This window comes from Nicotiana tabacum, chromosome 7, assembly GCF_000715075.1.
Source record: "Nicotiana tabacum cultivar K326 chromosome 7, ASM71507v2, whole genome shotgun sequence".
In the NCBI taxonomy this organism is placed as follows: Eukaryota; Viridiplantae; Streptophyta; class Magnoliopsida; order Solanales; family Solanaceae; genus Nicotiana; species Nicotiana tabacum.
In genome coordinates this window covers 146,617,797-146,623,580 of record NC_134086.1, presented here as the reverse complement: position 1 = coordinate 146,623,580, position 5,784 = coordinate 146,617,797, and the positions used below count along the sequence as shown (strand labels likewise).

The window sequence follows — 5,784 nt, the reverse complement described above, 5'->3', positions numbered from 1 at the left end:
CAAAACATGAGACGGATCCCCAATATACTTCCGAAGCATAGAAACATGAAAAATCGGGTGCACACTCGACAAGATGGATGGCAAAGCAAGCTCATAAGCCACCTCCCCAATCCTCCGAAGCACCTCAAAAGGCCCAACAAACCGAGGACTCAATTTACCTTTCTTCCCAAACCTCATAACACCTTTCATAGGCGAAAACTTCAATAGAACCTTCTCACCAACCATGTAGGACACATCTCAAACCTTCCTGTCAGCATAACTCTTTTGCCTCGACTGTACGGTACAAAGCCTCTCCTGAATTACCTTCACCTTTTCTAAAGCATCCTGCACCAGGTCTGTCCCCAATAGCCTAGCCTCACCGGGCTCGAACCAACCAACTGGAGATCTATACCGTCTCCCATACAAAGCCTCATATGGAGCCATCTGAATACTCGACTGGTAGCTGTTGTTATAAGCAAACCCTGCAAGTGGTAGAAAATAATCCCATGACCCCCCAAAATCAATGACACAAGCACGCAACATGTCCTCCAATATCTGAATAGTACGCTTGGACTGCCCGTCCGTCTGAGGGTGAAAAGCTGTGCTCAACTCAACCTGAGTACCCAACTCTCGCTGCACAGACCTCCAAAACTGCGAAGTAAATTGAGTGCCCCTATCTGAAATGATGGAACTTGGACACCATGCAAATGAACAATCTCCCGGATATAGATCTCTGCCAACTGCTATGAAGAATAGGTAGTACATACAGGAATGAAGTGCGCGGACTTGGTCAGCCGATCCACAATCACCCAAATAGCTTCGAACTTCTTCAAAGTCCGTGGAAGTCCAACTGCAAAGTCCATACTGATCCTCTCCCACTTCCACTCTGTAATATCCATCCGCTGACACAAGCCACCGGTCTCTAATGCTCATATTTCACCTGCTGATAATTGAGACATCGGGCTAGAAATACCACAATGTCTTTATTCATTCTCCTCTACCAATAGTGCTGCCTCAAATCCTGATACATCTTCGCGGCACCTGGATGAATGGAATACCGCGAGCTATGGGCCTTGTAGACATGTGATTTTTGACCCTCCCCAAGATTTTCCATATCTTAGCACGTAAATATTTAGTTTAGGCCTAATATAACTATTTTAACTATTTTTGACTTTTTTACTTTATTTCGTCACAAAAAATGAAAATTACAAAATATTTTAGTTTACGCATTCTTTCATAAATTTAAATAAAAAATATACAAAAATAGTAGCTTATTTTTATTTTTATATATAATCTTGAAAATAAAAAATAGCTCATATTTTAACATAGTTTAGTTCAATTAATTAAAATTAGTTTTATATTTTTATATTATAATTGTATATAATTTTAGAAGGAGGAATTAGTTTTGGGTTGGTTTACCCCGTCTTTATGAATCTTGTAGTCCATCTTTTTTAGACTTTGGCCCAATTCCCTAACCTATAATTTCCAAGCCCATAACTCCTAAGCGCATTACTCTAACCTACCCAAATACCTTACCCTTTAATAAAACCTAGATATAGAAGGAGAGGGGAGGAGAGTTTTTAGATGGGGAATACCCAAAAAATAGCACAACTTCATCTTTGCTTTCTTTTTCGTTCCTCATCTTCCACAGAGAGGTACAAAACCTTCCCCCATTTTATAAAACCTTAGACCTAAGACCAACAGCAGATCTCCCTCACCTCTCTCTTACATGAAGAACACACACCAATACACAAAAGAGAAAGGAACTAGCACAAAATGAAAAACGGGAAACCGAAAAGGGAACTAAGTTTGGTTTTGGTCTATGTACTTCTCTTATCTGCTTTGTCATTTTAGTTCTTTGATAAGAAATGCAGTCCAATTTGATTTCAAACTCGAAAAATACATAAAAATATTTCAGTTTTCGTTTGCGGTTTTCAATCCTGGGGTTTAGTTGAAATTCAAGGTTGGTTTGTTGTATACGGTTTCAAGTTTGCTGTCCCATTGCTGTGTTCGAGGTTGCCGCTGAGCTTTCGAGTCGCCGATTCTGTTCGAGTTTTTTCCGGTGTAGTTGGGGCTGTTGTTTAAGTTTGATTGTCGATTCGTGTTCAAGCTTTGTACGCGGTTGGAATTTCTTTCAAGTAAACATAAGGTTTCGATTATTAAGGTTCGTCTCCATTTTGTTTCTACTGTTTTTTGAATAGCCTGAAATCTATATATTTGTTATTATGTTGCCTTCATTAATTGTTAAGTCAATACCTGATTCAAGTGTTTGTCAATTTATGATGTTGGTTAGATACTACTGTGTTTGAGAGCTTCTGTGCATATAACTTGGTTAAGAAATTTAGGAGATGGTGTTGTTTCCTTCTAGCAGCTCAAAACATCTTCAGTGGCCAAATATCACGTCTTACTTTTCATTTCCATTTAATTAAAGTAAGTCAATTAATCATTTCCCTTCTTTTCAAAGAGAAAGAACAAAATAAAGAGATATTTTCACATTACAGAAGGAAATTTTTGACATGCCTTCGATCAATGGACCTTTTTTTTGGGTTTTTCTCTAAGTGATGTTTTATTACTATTTGTCGAGCTTCCAGTTTCTCTTTAAATCTGGTAATTTCCAGTGTCAAGCTCACGCAATTAATTATGTGAGTATTAGTCTTGAAGAGAAAAGTTGAATAGGCTACTGACTTAGTCCAAATTCTGTTGGGATGGAAGACGAGCTTTCATATCCATTTTGTTAATGTCCTTTAGTTTGGGATCCAACGGACCTTTCATTATCTGATAATAAGCAAAAGTAAGTAGAAAAACTAGACAAATATGGGCCAATGTTTACGGGCTTATTGGATGAGATGATATTTTGTTCTGCTTCTAGTTTTGTCTTATTAGCTTTATTTATAATTAATTAATTAATTTTGTCTTGTTCTTGTTAGTCATGTGTGTTTTATAATTTGATCTCAAATTCGAAGTATCGATCGATGGTAGTTAGAATGAAAGGATTTTGGGGGTTTGGAGTTACATTGGGTTTGGGATCGTTAGTCAGTTGATTTCTTCTAAAATAATTTTTATCTATAAATTCGTGATATTTGCAATAATCTCAAACTTAGGAATTGAGCAAATTATGAATACCCGCAGTTTGCTTTAGGCTCAATTTTGACTAGTATTGTGATTATGTATACGTTCGCGTAACATAATTGCAAATTTAATTCTAAAAATGACTCGAGGGATGCGTTCGCGCAACTTCAACCAAACTCTTATTAAATAAATAAACAAAGCATTATTAATTGTGGACACGTCCGCATGACATGATTTTTGACGCGCCAAAGAAAAAGGGTATACGTACGCGTAACTCAATTCTTTAATTGCAAATAATCAAGTGATTTAAAAGCGGTAAAAAGATAATTGCACATAGATTCTAAAATGAGTAACTAAACGATTTGTTTAAGCCAAGTATGATCAAAGCGACCGTGCTAGAACCACGGAACTCGGGAATGCCTAACACCTTCTCCCAGGTTAACAGAATTTCTTATCCGAATTTCTGTGTTCGCAGACCGTAAATAGAGTCAACTTTCCTCGATTCTAGATTTTAAACCAGTGACTTCGGACACAGCAAATTATCCCAAGTGGAGACTCTGAATTTCAAATAAATAATCCCGATTCGATTGTCACTTAAATTGAAAAAACTCCCTTATACCCTTCTGGGGTGTGTGGAAAAAGGAGGTGTGACAGCTCTGGCGACTTTGCTGGGGATCGAACCCAGAATTTCTGGTTCAGGGTTCAAGAATCCGAGCTTATTAATACGATTTTTATTTGGCTTTATTGTTGATATTACTGTATTTTGCGGACTTAATGTGCTAATTGTCATTTATCGCTTCGATATTATTTGAATTATATATAATTGTCTTCTTACACCACCCCTCTGAGTCTTCTGGAAATGGTGCACACGTTCGCGTGACCCGTTTTTTCTGTAGAAATTATACCAAATAGAACGAGGCTGGGCAAGCGACAAGGCCGGGTAGACTTCCGTGCTCCCAGTACGTCGCCCCCTCTTCGGCCCCAGTTGTCCGCTCGGGTACCCCAAGTTTAGAACAAAACCCCAGGATTTAAACCTATAAAAACACAACCTCATGTCGGATCCCTTGTAGAAACGTTTGCTTGCATCACGTGCATTTGACTTTGGGGACTCAGCACAGGGGTTAGATCTGTCTAGGAAAGGTACACCCCAAAAAATAAAAGACCATCCTGATGCATCTTATGTGCTACATGTTGCATTTATTCAAGGGTAAAAGGGTCATTTGAAGGACCAACGATAGCTGAGGGTAAATGAAGAAATGAAAAAAAAACAACAATGAAAAAAGAAAGAAGAAAGAAAAAAAAGAAAAGAGAGGGTGAAGTGTGAAGATAAAGCGAGTGAGACCCGATTATGTTTTCTGTCACATTCTTGTTAAAAAAGAGAGCTTGAAAATTCAAAAAAGAAGAAGATATTTTGCATTTTTTCATCATTTTCCGTAAATCAAAAAATCATAAAAAAAAAAGAAGAAAAAAGAAAAAAAATCCAAAAAGAAGTTACATGTCTCATCATTTTTTTTAAAAAAGAAAAGACAAAATATATTTTCTCTAAATTAGTTGTTTTTTTAATTCTCGCCCGTATTCAATCTGTCCGAACTACGCATACCTAATTCTCGTTTTTCGGGGCATGATACGTAGACAACCCACATAGGGTCCGGTCTTTCTAATAAATCTTAGGTTCTTGGCTTTGCGGGGTCATAGCCAAATTTTGCACTTCTAGCCACCTTTTGGCCAAATAAGTTAGTTTGCAAAAATAGCCTCAACCATGTCTTCCATGTGTCCAATAGGGAGTGTTATTGTCTCATATAGTATTGATTTAAAGTTTTCTCATACAGGTGTGAATTTATTTACCGAAGTTTGAGCATGACAGACACCTCGTAACCATCCGGTCAGGATCACTCAGTCAGGAGTTGCTTGAGGAGATTTGTTTTACTTTTAAGTTTTGAGTTTTTTCTTCATTTTATGTCGTCTTTTACTTTCTAGTTTTGTACAGTAATGTCAAGCCTTTTGTTATTGTATTTTCCGCTTTATATTTGGAAAATATGCTGTTGTGAGCACGTGAGTTTTGTTTACACGACAATTACTCCAAAAGAAATCGAAAAAATAATAAATTGTATTTGTGTATGATTTTGTGAATTTGCATGGCATTTTGATAGTTATTTGTAGTTTTTATCTGTGATTGTTTAGTTTTATCAATTAAAAAATACAAAATATATGTCGCGTGTTAAAATTAGGATTTTATTCTACTATTAGGAATTAATTAAATCGTATTTGTTTTTTTAAAAAATGAATGAAAATCACAAAAATATTATTTTTGGTAATTTTGTCATTTTATTGTTTAATGGCGTGATTTTATTTTAATTAAATGTTTAATGTGAGTAATAATTGTTGTTTAAGTATTAATTAATATTTGTATGGTTTTATTTTTGATTTTACAATTTTGTTAGGAATTTTATTTAAATTAAAAATTAAAAGAAGGAAAAGAAATGAGTTAAATTAGATGAAATCGGAATTGGGCCATTTAAATTGGACCCAAAATCAGGCCCAAAAGCACTGCTTTGCCCGGTCCAGATCAGTTGGCCTCAGGGACGTCCAAACGACGTCGTCTTGATCATGCTTGATCTGGGCCATTGATCTCAGAATGATCAACGACCAAGATCACATCTCCATACCCACGTTTAAACCCGACCCGTCTCACCCAGAGACCCACCGGTCTCACCTAAACCCATACGGCGTCGTTTC

At 36.6% G+C, this 5,784-nt stretch overlaps 1 long non-coding RNA gene across 1 annotated transcript; it reads left to right on the top strand.

Moving 5' to 3' along the window:
- The first annotated feature begins 1,551 nt into the window (after window positions 1–1,551).
- Window positions 1,552–5,178, top strand: LOC142161874 (uncharacterized). Its single transcript, XR_012693586.1, has 2 exons — window positions 1,552–2,143; window positions 4,878–5,178. It is a non-coding gene; the product is annotated as an uncharacterized LOC142161874 (long non-coding RNA).
- Window positions 5,179–5,784: the final 606 nt, after the last annotated feature.